Source organism: Lepisosteus platostomus, chromosome 5 (genome assembly GCF_059453375.1).
Source record: "Lepisosteus platostomus isolate fLepPlt1 chromosome 5, fLepPlt1.hap1, whole genome shotgun sequence".
NCBI lineage: Eukaryota > Metazoa > Chordata > Actinopteri > Semionotiformes > Lepisosteidae > Lepisosteus > Lepisosteus platostomus.
This window is the reverse complement of record NC_142615.1, coordinates 41,996,800-42,012,051: the sequence shown is the minus strand read 5'-3', so window position 1 is coordinate 42,012,051 and position 15,252 is coordinate 41,996,800. Positions and strand designations below refer to the sequence as shown.

Sequence of the window (15,252 nt, the reverse complement as noted above, 5' to 3'; positions counted from 1 at the left end):
GGTTCACTCACTGGTTCGGTCCCTATTACCGAAACAATAACAGTATCTCCTCCTCCTGGAGCAGCCCCTCCAGCTCGACCTGCAGGCCCTCCCTGAGCCGCCACAGGGCCGCTGGGGTTAGGCCCGGGTGAGCGGGTGTACCAGGGGGTGGGTGAGGGGGTGTGTGAGGGGGCGAGCAATGGGGTATGTGGGCTGCCAAGGAGGAGGTCCATGCCCTGTCCTTCTGTAGATCCCTCTCCGGGCCCTTTGGGCAGTTTCACAGCTGGGTCTCGGTCTCCTGCCTGGTGATTGGCTGGCTGGCCTGAGGGGACAGGGGCACAGAGAGGGCATGAGGAGGACAGAGAGAAAACTGAGAGGGTCTTCTCCAGGAGGACCAGGCCCTACCACTGGTCTCCCAGCAATCACAGTCACCATCATTGCAGCTGAAACCAAACTTTCGACAGACGTCACAGACATATCAGGCTCACAGACTTGCAGCTCTCGGCTGCCCGGGGTGAGACGCAGGGGGAGTCTGCTCCCTCTTCCTCTGACAGTTCTATCAGATGACAGCGGCAGACCTGATCCAACCCCACCTTCCCTTTCACACACAGCCACACACAGGCATGACTGTGTCACCATCATCACCACCTCCACCATCACAATCTCCACTATCTTCCATTACCATCATCATCACTTCCACCATCACAACCCCTACGATCTTCATCACCATCATCATCACCCCCACCATTACAATCTCCACTATCTTTGTCACCATCATCTTCATCACATTTCTAATAAATGATCTACACCATCTTCATTACCATATCCTTCTTCATCATTACAATCATCATGTCCACCATCATCATCATCAACACCTTTCCATCAACATCATTATCATAACCACCTTCATTATCTACACTATCATCTGCATCATCCTGAGCAGAACACATGGTTGTCTTACACTGGAAGAATCTTTGCTCAGCGCCTCAGTATTGGACGACCCTCTATGGCCTTTCAGGGTCACGTCCGTCTCTGTCGAGACCTGTCCACAAGTTGACTGCTTTAGTCTCACCAGCAGAAGCCAACCAAGTTTGTGTCTCAGTACAGGTTTATTCTTAGTCTAACAGAATTAATACTTGGGGAAGAGCATTTAATAATGAGAGCAGGAGGCACTTCTTTACATAGAGGAGGGTGGGGGTGTGAAACAAGCTGTCTAGTCATGTTGTTGAAGCCGATACCCTGGCTTGTCTCAAGAGAGAGCTGGATGAGACCCTACAGTCAGGACAGGAGGCACTACTGTACATAGAGGGTGGTGGGTGTGTGGAACAAGCTATCCAACCATGTTGTTGAACCCAATACTCACGTTCCTGTGAGATCTGCCCCAGGTCTCGGTGTGACGCCCTTCTCTCTGCTCGGCCATTCCTCTCTCAACTTGAGGGAGTTTCTCCCGGCGGCACTGGGGAGGAGAAAACAGTTACCAGACAGACAAACACACTGTCATCATCATCATGGGCCAAGATGACCCTACATGACAGTGACGTGTCGTCCTCGATTCAGAAGCAGTGTCCAGCCCTCGTCTATACTGCTTCAGTTCACAGAGAGGAGAACCAGGAGCTCTTCTCTGTCTCTTAAGAGGGCTGGGAGGAAGGAGAAAAGGGGTAGATGTGACCTGAGTCCAGGCTGTTCTGTCTGATATTATTCATGTAGCAGCACTGATTGTCTCAATGTCCTCTGGTTCTGGATTATCAGGATAGAGAACAGTATGGAGATGAGCTTTTGTCTGTTCAAGAGGAAGGAGTCTGGGTAAAGTACTGAGGGACTCAGAGCTCTGTGTGTGAGTCTGAGCTGTGAATCTGACTGTGAAGAGTTTTTTTTGATTCTGCTTCTGAGAATTTTTTTTCTTTTGCCAAGTGATGTTACATCCCCTTCAGATACTCTGCACAGACTGTCAGAGTGAGAGAAGAGGAGAGAGAGAGATGGACAGATAAGAGCACACACAGCGTGAGAGACAGGAAAGGGGAGAGAGAAGAGAAGGAGCAGGAAGACAGTGCAGGTGTTCAACCACACTGTGACCACAGGAGACAGGAGGCTTTTCTCAGCTGCTGAGGAGCTCAGTGCTCATGGCCACTCAGGCTCAGAGGCTCTGGCAGCAGTCAAGTCTGAGAGCTTCTCCTCATACTGACACTGGGGCTCTGAGAGTCAGCCTCCATTCTGACAGGAACAGCCCCTCCTGTTCAGCCCTGAGAGACACACTGAGAGAGCTGTGTGGGGAGAGGACCTGTCACCCTGTAGTGCTCTGAACACTGGGATCCCCTGTGTGCCTCACTGTACAGTAATAGAGCTCTGACTGGAGTCCCTGTGTGTGTCTCTGTACAGCACTAGAGCTCTGAACACTGGACTCTCCTGTGTGTCTTCCTGTACAGTTCAGCTCTCAGCTGCCTCATCACACTGCACTGCACATCACAGAACAAACCACAGACTCACTGCAGAGTCTGACCTGCAGTTCCGGTAAAGCTCTGACGAAACAGGCCCATTTCCTAAAGACAGGGAAGTGAAGAGATAGTGCAGTTTTACTGAAGATAATATGTCCCTTTCTAAAAATATGTTGTCATGTCATTGTAGGAATTGTTTTAATTGGTGCCTTAAATCACAGCTCCTACTATCGCTGCTACTGATACAAGTGCAACTAGTAATATTTTACTGCTACTACTAATGCTACTAAAGCTACTAGTACTACTGTTGCTACTGCTGCAGGTACTACTGTTACTGTTACTACTGCTGCCACTGCTACTTCTACTACTATTAATAAGGAGGAGGTGAGCTGTGTTCTCACTGGGTGTTGTAACAAGGACTGATTTTTCATTTAGCTGTTTTTCCGACTTTGAAACTGTCTCCTACTCTTCTGCTGAAGCTGCAACACAGCCGCTATATTGTTGAACTAAAGAGTTGAAATATAGCATAACTACCAATACTACTACTGTTACTTCTGCTAATGCTTCTACTACTGCTACTACAGCTACTACTAGTGCTGCCACTGATATTGCTGCTACCCACTATTACTATTAATACCTACTACTAATATTTTACTGCTCCTCCTACTGCTACTGCTACTGCTACCTATAAGAATAAGGAGGAGGAGGTGACCTGAGTCCTCACTCTGTTCAGCCTCGGGATGTATCAAGGTATCAGTATCAGTTCAGCTCCACTGTGCTGTTAGAGAGTCTCAGTCTCACAGTCAGCTCCACACAGAGAGACACTGGGGCCACAGCTGGAGTGGCTGGAACATCTGTGTGGACTGGAGATGCACAAAGACAGACTCAGGGTCTGAGGGACTCAACTGGAAGAGCTGCTATCCATCAGGCTCAGTACAGAGGGGACAATCACTGCTGGGCTTTTTTTTTCATTTAAATTATTGATCACAGTCACAGGACAGCCAGTTCTTAGTCAGTCCACCTTGTCTCTGTATTCCTGTGCTGACCTGAATGACCTCACTGCCACCTTGATCACAGGCTCTCCTCACACTGCCCTTGACCATGACCAGAAGACATTACTGTCTGGAGACACGACAACTCTGTGACTCACTGCAGGACACTAGTCACTGGACACTGCCTAACACAGACAGCAAGGCACACAGGACCATATTCAGGACACCAGTCACTGGAGACTGCCTGACACAGACAGCAGGACAGGACCACATTCTGGACACCAGTCACTAGACACTTCCTGATACAGACAGCAAGAATTACAAGACTGTATATACATAATTAATTATCTTGATACTAATTTAAAAATATAATACTTGTCTACAATTTTTTTAGTTTAATATCTGATCTCTTCCTGCCCCTGCAGCACCTGCAGCCCTGCTGTCTGTATCTGTATCTGTGTTTCCCCCAGTGAGATACAGAGCTGCTCCTGTCTCTCCTCTCCTCTGCGCTGCTGGGAGTGTCTTCAGGGAGAGGAAACAGTGATGTGTCTCTGATATATATGGAGAAGACTGAAAGGGCCCTGTGTGATTGGCCATCCCACCTGTGTGAGAGGTTCCTGCTGTCAGTCTGAAAAGGCAGTGCTGTGTGTGATTGGCGGGGCGGGGGGCTGTGTTGTTACTGGGGGTCTGGGGTGCGGAGCAGCAGCTCAGTTGCCCTGTGGGCTCAGGGGTGAAGACAGGGGTCTCAGCTGCGCTCTGTCCTGATGACAATGGAGAGCTGCCTGTCCATCTTCTCTCTCGCTGTCCTGGTGCTGCACAGCTCAGCCAGTAAGTGACCAGTCTTCTCCTGTCCAGACAGACAGACAACAACTGGAATTAAATTAATTAGATTTTTGATGGAAATGGAGCAATAAGTGGGTTGAACAATTTTTGAATTTTTATTTAACATTCAGCTTTGTGGGTATTCATCAAAAATATTATAACCATATTTTATCTTGTTCTGTAAGTAAGGAAATATAATTAGTTGTGTCTAAATATAATTAGTTGCTTTTAATTTTTATTGGATTTTCTAAAAATATTCTTAAGATTTCTAAACATTATATAATAATAATATTATAGATGGATAGAGCAGAAGCTGGCCATTATCACCCTCTATTGATAATTTGTGAAAACATGGAGTGTATAAAATCTTTAAAAAGTTATTTAACTTACTCGTTACTGTAATAATAAACTTTATATATAAGTGATAATTTGAGTGATATGCTGTGACATGTGAAAAAGTCTTCATTTACTCGAAAACAAAAAAAGTGTGAGCAATAAAAAATGTTTCTAGAATAATATCATATTATACAGGATGATTCAGAAATACCCTGGGTTGTTTATTGTTTTATTGTGTTCAATTCTGACTCCTCTGTATTGTCTTATTACAGACTGGTGCATTAATAGAGATACACGTGTTTTTAAATAGTGAATTATTATTGTGACTGATATTAAATTATTACAGACTGATGTATTAATAGATATACAGTAAATGTGTTATTACCACCTAAAGTGTTTATGCTAGAGAATTAAGACAGGAGTTTTAATGCTGCCATTACATCTTTGGTGTATTCAGACAGTCCAGGTTTCTATCGTTAGGCTGTGTGATATTCAGTTGCTGTGAAAACAAGTAGTTCCTCTAGGTGTTATAAGAATATGCGTTCCAATATGATAGGAAGTTATGAGTGTGAATTCTTCATTTTAAAGACTTACAATTACATTTTGAAAATGTAAAACATTTTCAGTCATAGGACAATTAGGTCTTGTATTTTTATAGTATTAAAATAAAACTGATATATGTATTACCTGGTTCATAAAGACCAGGTTTGCTTGTTTTCACATTGAAAAGGACAGGCTGATAAAAGTTACATTCTTTATTGCTTTATAAGTTATAAAATGAAAAATATTAACACAATTGTGGAAATTCTTAGTATTGTAGGTGTATAATTATTAACTGGGGTCTCATCAGAAACTGAGGTGTAACATTAATAATTTAACAACTACAAGACATTGTGGCATTACAGTAAGAATTAAAAAATGGTAGTTGTGTTTTGTGTTTATACAGGATTTGTCTATTATTTAACAGCTAAATAACTTATTTTGTGTTTTTAGGTTAGTTATCTAATGACAGGTTTTGTTTGTAAATTGTGAAGTTTTAATAAGAATGCTTTATTGTTTTTGACTACATTCGAAATCTGAAATTATTATCAAATGCAATTATATAAGTATGAGTTATACAAATTAAATATTTAATTACATGTTATCATACAAATGCAATATTTAAAAATTAATTCGTAATCACAAGACTCAAGTTTAGATTTTTGAGCAGTTGCTCAGGACAACATCATAATAAATGTATCTGTGCCTATATGTTAAACCTGTCTGGTATTTTTGAAAAATGTTGTTCTTTAATATAATTTAATCTGATGATCATGTGTTAAGTTTAGATGTTGGCAGGTAAAGGCTAGAAAATCATTGTCAACAATTCACATACAGACAATGGGAATATACACCTCACACACATTTCAGCACAACATGTGAAGTACCTGTCAGCCTCTGACCACTGTTGTGACCACAGGTCCACTAACACAGAAACACTGGTCCCAGGACTTGGAAGCCACAGAGTTAGTACAGTGTCCAGTATAGTGACCACAGTCTCCTGGAACCCAGGACCAGCCATCTGAGGTTCTACAGTCATTACAGCCACTGCCCGCCGTAGTGACCACAGCATGCAGAAGTGCTTTTCTGTTTAATTTAAAACTCAGCTTTATGGATATTCCTTAAAATTATAATTGATTTTATTCTGGTGCTATAAATAAGGAAAAATAATAAACAATTTGCAGTATTAACAAGAATTTCACCTCTACAATTAATCATAATATTAATTCAGCTTATATGTTTTTTAAATTATTTTCTATTAATGCTGTATTAATAGTTTTATATGCAGTTATACACTATTACACACAACACAGACTAAGGATAATGTTTTTTAAGTACTAACATATAATTATTATAACTATTAATATTGTAGATATTTAGCAACCTTATCACAAATGTTGTACAACTTGACAATCCCTTATCTATTACCACAATAATAAAATACAAAATTTTGGTTGTAATTTGGGTCATGTGCTAGGACTTGTGGAAATTTTCCCATTTGCAAAGAAAATGGAATATAAATGTTTTAACAATAATACAATGTCTTCAAAATATTTACCAGGGGTTGTTTATTTCATTGTGCTCAATTCTGCCCTCTCTAACAGGTATAATAACACACTAGTGTATTAACAGAGATCAGTGTGTTTTTAAACACTGTTGTATTGATCGGACTGATATTTTATTATACACACTGATGAATTAATATGTTTTATTAAAGTAATTAACTGATGTGTTATTAAACACTGGAGTATTTTTAGACTAATATTTTAACTGAGATAAGTGTGTTATTAAATACTAGAGTATTATTGAGACTCCAGTATTATTACTATTGACACATTTTGTATTTACTGTATTATTAAAGTAACATTAATAATAATAACATTATAACATTATGGAAATGTTATTAAATATAGAGTATTTTGAGAGAAGGTGACAATTTTAGTGCAAAGAACTATTACAGACAGGTGATCAGAGATAAAAGTATATTTAAGGCACGTTTCCGATTAACAAATAATATTAGTAACTCGGGCCCTATTGCAGGTGAATGTGCTAATACAAATAAGAGTACTGAAGGTAAATGTATTAAAATATTTTTGATCCATGGTTATTTTTGAGAATGATTACAGTAGTTTTAGATACTATGGTAATTATATTACAGAAGGATCTAACATTGTAACATGATTGAGGACAAGACATATAGTTGTGTTTATTTGTTATAACAGTCACATTCAGGTGGTAGGTATTTGTATTGCAGTGTGTTGTAGTTTTCTGACCTGAATCCATACTGGGTGCTTTTAGACAACAGTGTCCAGTTTCAGTAACAACACAGGAGTCCTGAGGTAAATCTTGTAGTTTTTTCAACCTTAAACAAAAGTTTGGGATCTGTTCAGACTGGAGTCTATTATGTTGGAAGAAATGCGTATTTGACCCGGAAGTCCTTCATTTTGAAAAGATAAAGGTTTAATTCTTGTTCCATGTTTATTCTGCATTTGTCTGATACTTCACAGCTAAATTAATTGTTGTTTGTAAGTCTTAGATAACTAATGATAGGGATCATTTTTCTTACATCATGGAATTTTAAAAAAGAATGATTAATAAAAATAACCTGTGCACTGTGCTTTTAGAATATATTATTAAATGCAACTATAATTCAATCTGTGAATTATGGATTAAGATCTTGAAAGGTAAAAGCTAAAACACATTGTTCACATATATATATCATGTTATCATAGTAAAAATCATATATGAATAAAAAGTAGTATTACAATGAATTGTAGTATATGATAGAAAAAAAATATTTCACACTCCAAACTGAAGGTGATTGAAAATGTAATCAAAAAGAACAAATCTAGTTACTGTAAATGTGCCCTGGACAGTAAGTATACACACTTCACGTACAGTCTGGGCTGGGACTGACTTGCGTCAGCAGCAACATTCCCTCGAGCACTCACCCTGTCATTCAGACTGGGTCAGGACGTCTTTCAATTAAACCTTCAGTCTTTCATTCAGGCTCCCAGTCACACTAATCACCTCTTTATTTGAAACTGTTCAGAACACCGAATCTCCATCATTAGAGCTAAACCTTGTGAAACTAGCGATCGCATTCCTCTCATAGTCAAGTTTATCACTCGGTTATTTTAATTTCTCACTACTCCTGCTCTTCGATCCTGAAATATTTTCTCTGTTTTTTTTAAAACAGGGAAAATATTTTTTCCCTTTTCTGCGCCGACTCTCTAGCCTCTCTTTTCTTTATTTCAGCTGGGAGATGGGCGTCCCTCTTTATGTTTTCTTTCTGCTCACCTTTTTAATTCAGCCCAACCTATTATCAGCAGCCTGCATTTGATCTGTTACTCCCTGATCAATAAATCTCTGAAAGTCCTGCACCTGGGTTTCAATTATATCTCCTGCTGCAGAACTGCTTTTCCATCTTTCTGCAGCATTACACTTCACATATTTCAGCACAACTTGTGAAGCACCCATCTATGAAAAATATTTTTATTGATTCTGTTTTGGATTTTATAACTTATTTTCAAAGTAGAATGTTGAAGAGACTCATCAGTGTTTAAATCTCTTACCTGATACAGACATGTGGTCAGTGTGCACTGTGGGGCCTGAGACCCAGATACACCAGATACACCAAGCCTGGTTTCAGTGATTCAGCCTTCTGACACCACAGCCACTGTCCATTGTACTGACCACAGCTTCCAGAAACCCAGAACACCATCATTACAGTCACTGTCCACTATACTGACCACAGCTTCCAGAAACACAGGAACACAGTCATTACACCCACTGTCCACTGTACTGACCACAGCTTCCAGAAACCCAGGAAAACATTTATTATAGCTACTGTCCACAGTGGAACAGCCCTCTGCAGTCACACAGTGATATGGACAGAGAGATATATAACAGGATCTGGACACAGGTGTGTGTAGGGAGAGGTAAGATGGCTGCTGGTGGACTTCCTGTCACTCCACTGTCTCTTGTTCCCCATGGGAGAGACTAGCAATCCCATCAAACAGGTAAAACAAAATAAAAATACCAGTTGTATTTCTAAAATGTCTTAATCTAAAAACATCCTGTAGACATGGTGATAGGGATTGTTTCTCTCTCTCTGCAGGCAGTGCTGATGTGAGGCTGGTGAATGGTGCCAGTCCCTGTGAGGGGACAGTGGAGGTGTATCATGGTGGAGAGTGGGGGACAGTAATTCACTATGGTTGGGATCTCAATGATGCTACAGTGGTGTGCAGACAGCTGGGCTGTGGATCTGCTGTTTCAGCACCAGGAAGAGCTTACTTCGGACCAGGGTCTGGATCAGTCCTGCTGGGTTGGGTTTCCTGCAGGGGGTCAGAGGCTGCGCTGAGGGACTGTGGAAAACATGGAGTGAAACATAATGGCTACTCTCATGCCTATGATGCTGGAGTGAGGTGTTCAGGTAAGAGACAGAGACTCTCTCCAGTCTCCAGCTTGAGGACAATGAAAACTCCTCCACTGATCTAGAGTCCATCATCATGATCAATTAAATTAAAATTAAATTAATTAAAATCTAGTATTGATAATATGATGATAATAATAATTCAAAGCAATATACGTTATAAACATAATATATTTAATTTGATTGGTGTGTCTTGTTTCTGTGTTTCCTCTGTTTATGCAGTCTCACTGAGCCTGTAGCTCATCCTCTGTCTCCAGGCACTTCAGTGTTGTTCAGTTTAAACAGGCAGGCTGTGCTCAGTGAGTCTGGATCTACTTCACTTTGTCTTTACTGTTTTAGCACTGGTGAAGTGACAATCTGCTGTGGTTCCACTGTGCTGTTGGGTGAAATGCCTTTTCATTTTCAGGTGTTTTAATGGTATTTTGGTGTCAGTGTCAGTGGATCTGGTCAGTTTCAGGTGTGTTTAAATGGTATGTTGGTGTCAGTGTCAGTGGATCTGGTCAGTTTCAGGTGTGTTTAAATGGTATGTTGGTGACAGTGTCAGTGGATCTGGTCAGTTTCAGGTGTATTTAAATGGTATGTTGGTGTCAGTGTCAGTGGATCTGGTCAGTCTCAGGTGTGTTTAAATGGTATGTCGGTCTCAGTGTCAGTGGATCTGGTCAGTCTCAGGTGTGTTTAAATGGTATGTTGGTGTCAGTGTCAGTGGATCTGGTCAGTTTCAGGTGTGTTTTAATGGTATGTTGGTGTCAGTGTCAGTGGATCTGGTCAGTTTCAGGTGTGTTTTAATGGTATGTTGGTGTCAGTGTCAGTGGATCTGGTCAGTTTCAGGTGTGTTTAAATGGTGTGTTGGTGTCGGTGTCAGTGGATCTGGTCAGTTTCAGGTGTGTTTTAATGGTATGTTGGTGTCAGTGTCAGTGGATATGGTCAGTCTCAGGTGTGTTTTAATGGTATGTTGGTGTCAGTGTCAGTGGATCTGGTCAGTCTCAGGTGTGTTTTAATGGTATGTTGGTGTCAGTGTCAGTGGATCTGGTCAGTTTCAGGTGTATTTAAATGGTGTGTTGGTGTCAGTGTCAGTGGATCTGGTCAGTCTCAGGTGTGTTTTAATGGTATGTTGGTGTCAGTGTCAGTGGATCTGGTCAGTCTCAGGTGTGTTTTAATGGTATGTTGGTGTCAGTGTCAGTGGATCTGGTCAGTTTCAGGTGTATTTAAATGGTATGTTGGTGTCAGTGTCAGTGGATCTGGTCAGTTTCAGGTGTGTTTTAATGGTATGTTGGTGTCAGTGTCAGTGGATCTGGTCAGTCTCAGGTGTGTTTAAATGGTATTTTGGTGTCAGTGTCAGTGGATCTGGTCAGTCTCAGGTGTGTTTAAATGGTATGTTGGTGTCAGTGTCAGTGGATCTGGACAGTCTCAGGTGTCTTTTAATGGTCTTGTGGGGCTCAGTGCTGTAGTGGAGTTCAGCTGCACTACCAGCTGTCCAAAAGGCTGATCCTTGGTGGTGGAGTGACTGTCGGTCTGATTCTGATGAGCCCAGAATTTAAGAATTCAAGAAACCAATGCAGCTTTGGATATAAATAGAGAAGAAACAGTTCTGTTGGCTCATTTATGTAAATTAATGATTTCAGGTTTGATATTTCAGACTAGACCTCTAACATCTAAACTGCTCTGCCATATTTTGACTTCTTTAAGGCACTGGTGGTCATGTATTTTCTTGTGATGCACTGTAGCCTGTTACGATCCCTGCCTCCCGGCAGCGGAGGAGGCAGAAGAAGGCGTAGCCTGACTTCATCAGTCTACCTATCAGTTTACTTATTCACCACCACACCCCCGTCTCATCCTGTACTTAAACACCTGTCTGTTCCTACCTCATGGCTCAGTATTGGTTTTCCTTTCGAGCTTCCTAGTTGCGCTACTCCTTCTTCTGCTTTGTGTCTTTCTTGGTTTTCAGATTACGCTTTTTCCCCCTTTGACGACGGTTTTTCGGATCACGGCTTGGGTTCGGTACTCACTCTCTTTTTTGAATCTTTGGCTTCCCCTGGACTCCCGGATTGCTCTATTGTCTATGGTTTCAGATCACGGTTTGGCGTTGCCAACTCGTTCCCTGTTTGGATCTCTGGGTTCCCCTGGACTCTCGGCTCGTTTCTTCGACTACGGCTTTCTTCGGATCACGGCTAGGCTTTATCAGCTCCTCCAAGTGGGCTCATTCACTGGTTTCGGTTTCTCTTACGGAATCCCTAACATAGCCAGGAGCTGACTGCTAGACCCAGCTGTGTGTGCGTGGAGCTGAACTCCATGAGAGTGTGTCATTCTCTGAGATCTGCTTTCATGTGGAGAAGCACAACCCTGGATGTGTCCAGAGTGTCTGTCAGTGCCCAGGTCAGACAGTCCTGCTCCAGCAGTGCCAGGCTGTGACAGTCCTGGTCTTGTCCAGAGTGTCTGTTTTTGTAGAAGTAAAGGCAATTTATTTCAAGTTCCAGATCAGACAGATGTCCCAGCAATGCCAGTCTGTGACAACTCACAGTGCCTGTCTGTGGTCTTGTCCAGAGTGTGTGTCAGTGCCCAGGTCAAACAGTCCTGCTCCAGCAGTGCCAGGCTGTGACAGTCCTGGTCTTGTCCAGAGTGTCTGTCAGTGCCCAGGTCAGACAGTCCTGCTCCAGCAGTGCCAGGCTGTGACAGTCCTGGTCTTGTCCAGAGTGTCTGTCAGTGCCCAGGTCAGACAGTCCTGCTCCAGCAGTGCCAGGCTGTGACAGTCCTGGTCTTGTCCAGAGTGTCTGTCTTTGTAGAAGTAAAGGCAATTTATTTCAAGTTCCAGATCAGACAGATGTCCCAGCAATGCCAGTCTGTGACAACTCACAGTGCCTGTCTGTGGTCTTATCCAGAGTGTGTGCCAGTGCCCAGGTCAGACAGTCCTGCCCCAGTAGTGCCAGGTTGTGACAGTCCTGTTCACAGTTTTTGTCAGGGGGCAGGTCAGGCAGTCCAGCTGCAACAGTAGCTGGACTGGGTGTGATAAGCTTGGTTTTCTATAACCTCTGCACCACTTTGGACGTGACGTCTAAAACAACTTTATTTTTTATGTAAGTGTTCATTTCTGCTTTATATTGAAGGACATTGTTTAGTTCCCAGGTTTTCTCCTGGTTTATCAGGAAGCTTTGGGGTAGAATGTGTTCTTCATCTTGGTTCAGGGTCTCAGATATCTGCAGGTCAATTACTTGTGTTTCACAACCAAATTCCCACTTTGAAGCCCAGAGTTCTAGGATTTCAGCTCCTATGACACAGTGGGGTGTCCAGAGGGTCTGGTCATTTTACTTATTTTTCATTGATCTCTCAGTGTTTCTATGACAGTGACTTGATCTGCAGTGAATGTGTGCTTGATAATTTACAGCTTAATTTTTGGCTGAGAAATTTCCCAAAATTCCAAAACAGTGCATAGTTTTAGTATTCTTTAGAATTCCTCAATATTTTGTTAAAATAATGAATACTCACTCTCTATTCCTGCTCTCTCTTCCTATATTTTCTTATATTCAAGCATATCGAGTGGTCAGGGACAGTGATCTCTGTTATTGTTCTGAAATTCCAGCTCATCGAGGGGTCAGAGTGGTTGGAGGCAGTGATCTCTGCTCTGGGAGACTGGAAGTGCAGCACGGAGAGACCTGGGGCTGTGTGTGACTCTGACTTTGACTGGCAGGACGCAGAAGTTGTCTGTCGAGAGCTGGACTGTGGGGTTCCCTCACAGGTGCTGAAGGGGGCTCATTTCGGGAAGGGGGAGGGACAGGTCTGGACAGAGGAGTTTCAGTGCCGGGGAAGTGAATCGCACCTGTCCTTCTGTCCAAAGTCCTCCACAAAGACACAGAGCTGCACCCATGAGAACGATGTGGGACTGGAGTGTTTTGGTAAGAGGGGGATAATTCATTTCATTTTGTTTTTAATGGAGCTCAAAACTGAAGCTTAGAAGAGAAACAAATAAGTGTTGCTATAGCTCTGATTCAATACTGGGGATTGGTGTTTAACCATGAAAACTCAATACGATGATCTTCTGATCAACAGTAACTTAATTAAACCATAAATTACCAGCCTTGCTGATGAAGAAAGTATTTCAGATTGAATTGGATCGAACAGTAACACGTTAGTGAGATACTTATATGACAGTAATTTCAAGCTCAGTATTGTAAGGATACTTGAAGGGTTATTGCTGGTTGTTGTGTTGTGAAGCTGTCTCTCTGCTCTCTCCCCTGTCCTGTGTGCAGGATACACAGGGTTCAGGCTGGTGAATGGCTCTGACTCCTGCTCTGGCCGAGTGGAGTTACAGTGGCTCTTCAGGGACTGGGGGACAGTGTGTGACCTGTACTGGGACCTGAGAGATGCCAGTGTTCTCTGCCAGCAGCTGGGCTGCGTGGAGGCTGTAGCAGCACCAGGACAGGCCTGGTTTGGACAGGGCAGTGGACCAGTAAGGGCTGATGTGTTTGAGTGCCGGGGCAATGAGAGCCGTCTCTCACACTGTGCTGTCTCTACATGGGAAAGAGCAGTGTGCTCTCATGGACAGGACGCAGGTGTCATCTGCTCTGGTGAGAATTATGTTTAAAAATCATGTGCTTACACACAGCAGCACACTGTCTTCATGATTTACTGAATACCTGCTCTGTTACACGCTGCCAGTAAAAATATATTCCTTAAAGCATGTGAGCGTATTTGAATCATATCATATATAACTCAAATATTAACTAAAGGGGTAATCATTTTCATTGTCATTTTTTTTCAGATGATTAGGTACAACAATTCACTGTGGACAAAAATCTGTTTTACATTTATATTGAGATCACTGTCCTAAAAATGAAAGAAAGTATTGGATCTCAGTATCCCGTAATTAACACCTGAACTGTTTAATTAGTTTAATTAATGGAGCCCTATTTAACAGGAGGCTGAAAAAAAAGTGAGTCTCAGAAAGTCAATAATTACAGATGTTATGTACAGTTGAGCCCCACACACAGCTGACCCTGCACTGGTGAAACATCACTCCTGTGGCCAGAAATGAGCTCCTTTCTTCTGTTTTACAGACTCAAATATGACCAGAGTCTTTCGGAGACACAGGCCACACACTCACAGCCCACTCAGTATTGATGGAACGGAAGTGGAAACAGTCACCAGCTTTAGGTTTTTGGGAATTCACATCTCTAAAGATCTAACCTGGACTGTGAACACTGACTCTATCATGAAGAAGGCTCAGCAGCGCCTTTATTTCTTAAGGTGCCTCAAGCGATGGGGGATGCCAATACATGTGTTGGTGAACTTCTACCGCTGCACTATCGAGAGCGTCCTCACCAACGGGATCACCGTGTGGTATGGCAACACCTCTTCGCGAGAAAGAAAGGCACTGCAGAGAATGGTCAATATGGCCCAGAAGATCATTGGCTGCGGTCTCACCGAGATTAAACAGCTCTACGAGGACCGCTGCCGTGGTAGAATTCTGGCCATCACAGAGGACAGTCACCACCCCGGGCATGAGCTCTTCACCCCACTGCCCTCAGGCAAGAGATATAAGAGCATACGGACACTTACCACTAGATTCTTCAATAGCTTCTATCCACAAGCAGTGAGACTGGCGAACACATTTAGCCATCCCCCTCGGACCACACCCACACCATCACCATCTACCTCATTGTAATTTATTTATTGTACGTCTCCAGTCATTGTTTACATGTCTGTATTGTTTACATTCAAACTG

The 15,252-nt window shown here is 42.4% G+C and overlaps 1 pseudogene; it reads left to right on the top strand.

Moving 5' to 3' along the window:
• Window positions 1-4,173: 4,173 nt before the first annotated feature.
• On the top strand, window positions 4,174-14,112 carry LOC148666706 (scavenger receptor cysteine-rich type 1 protein M130 pseudogene; annotated as a pseudogene).
• Window positions 14,113-15,252: the final 1,140 nt, after the last annotated feature.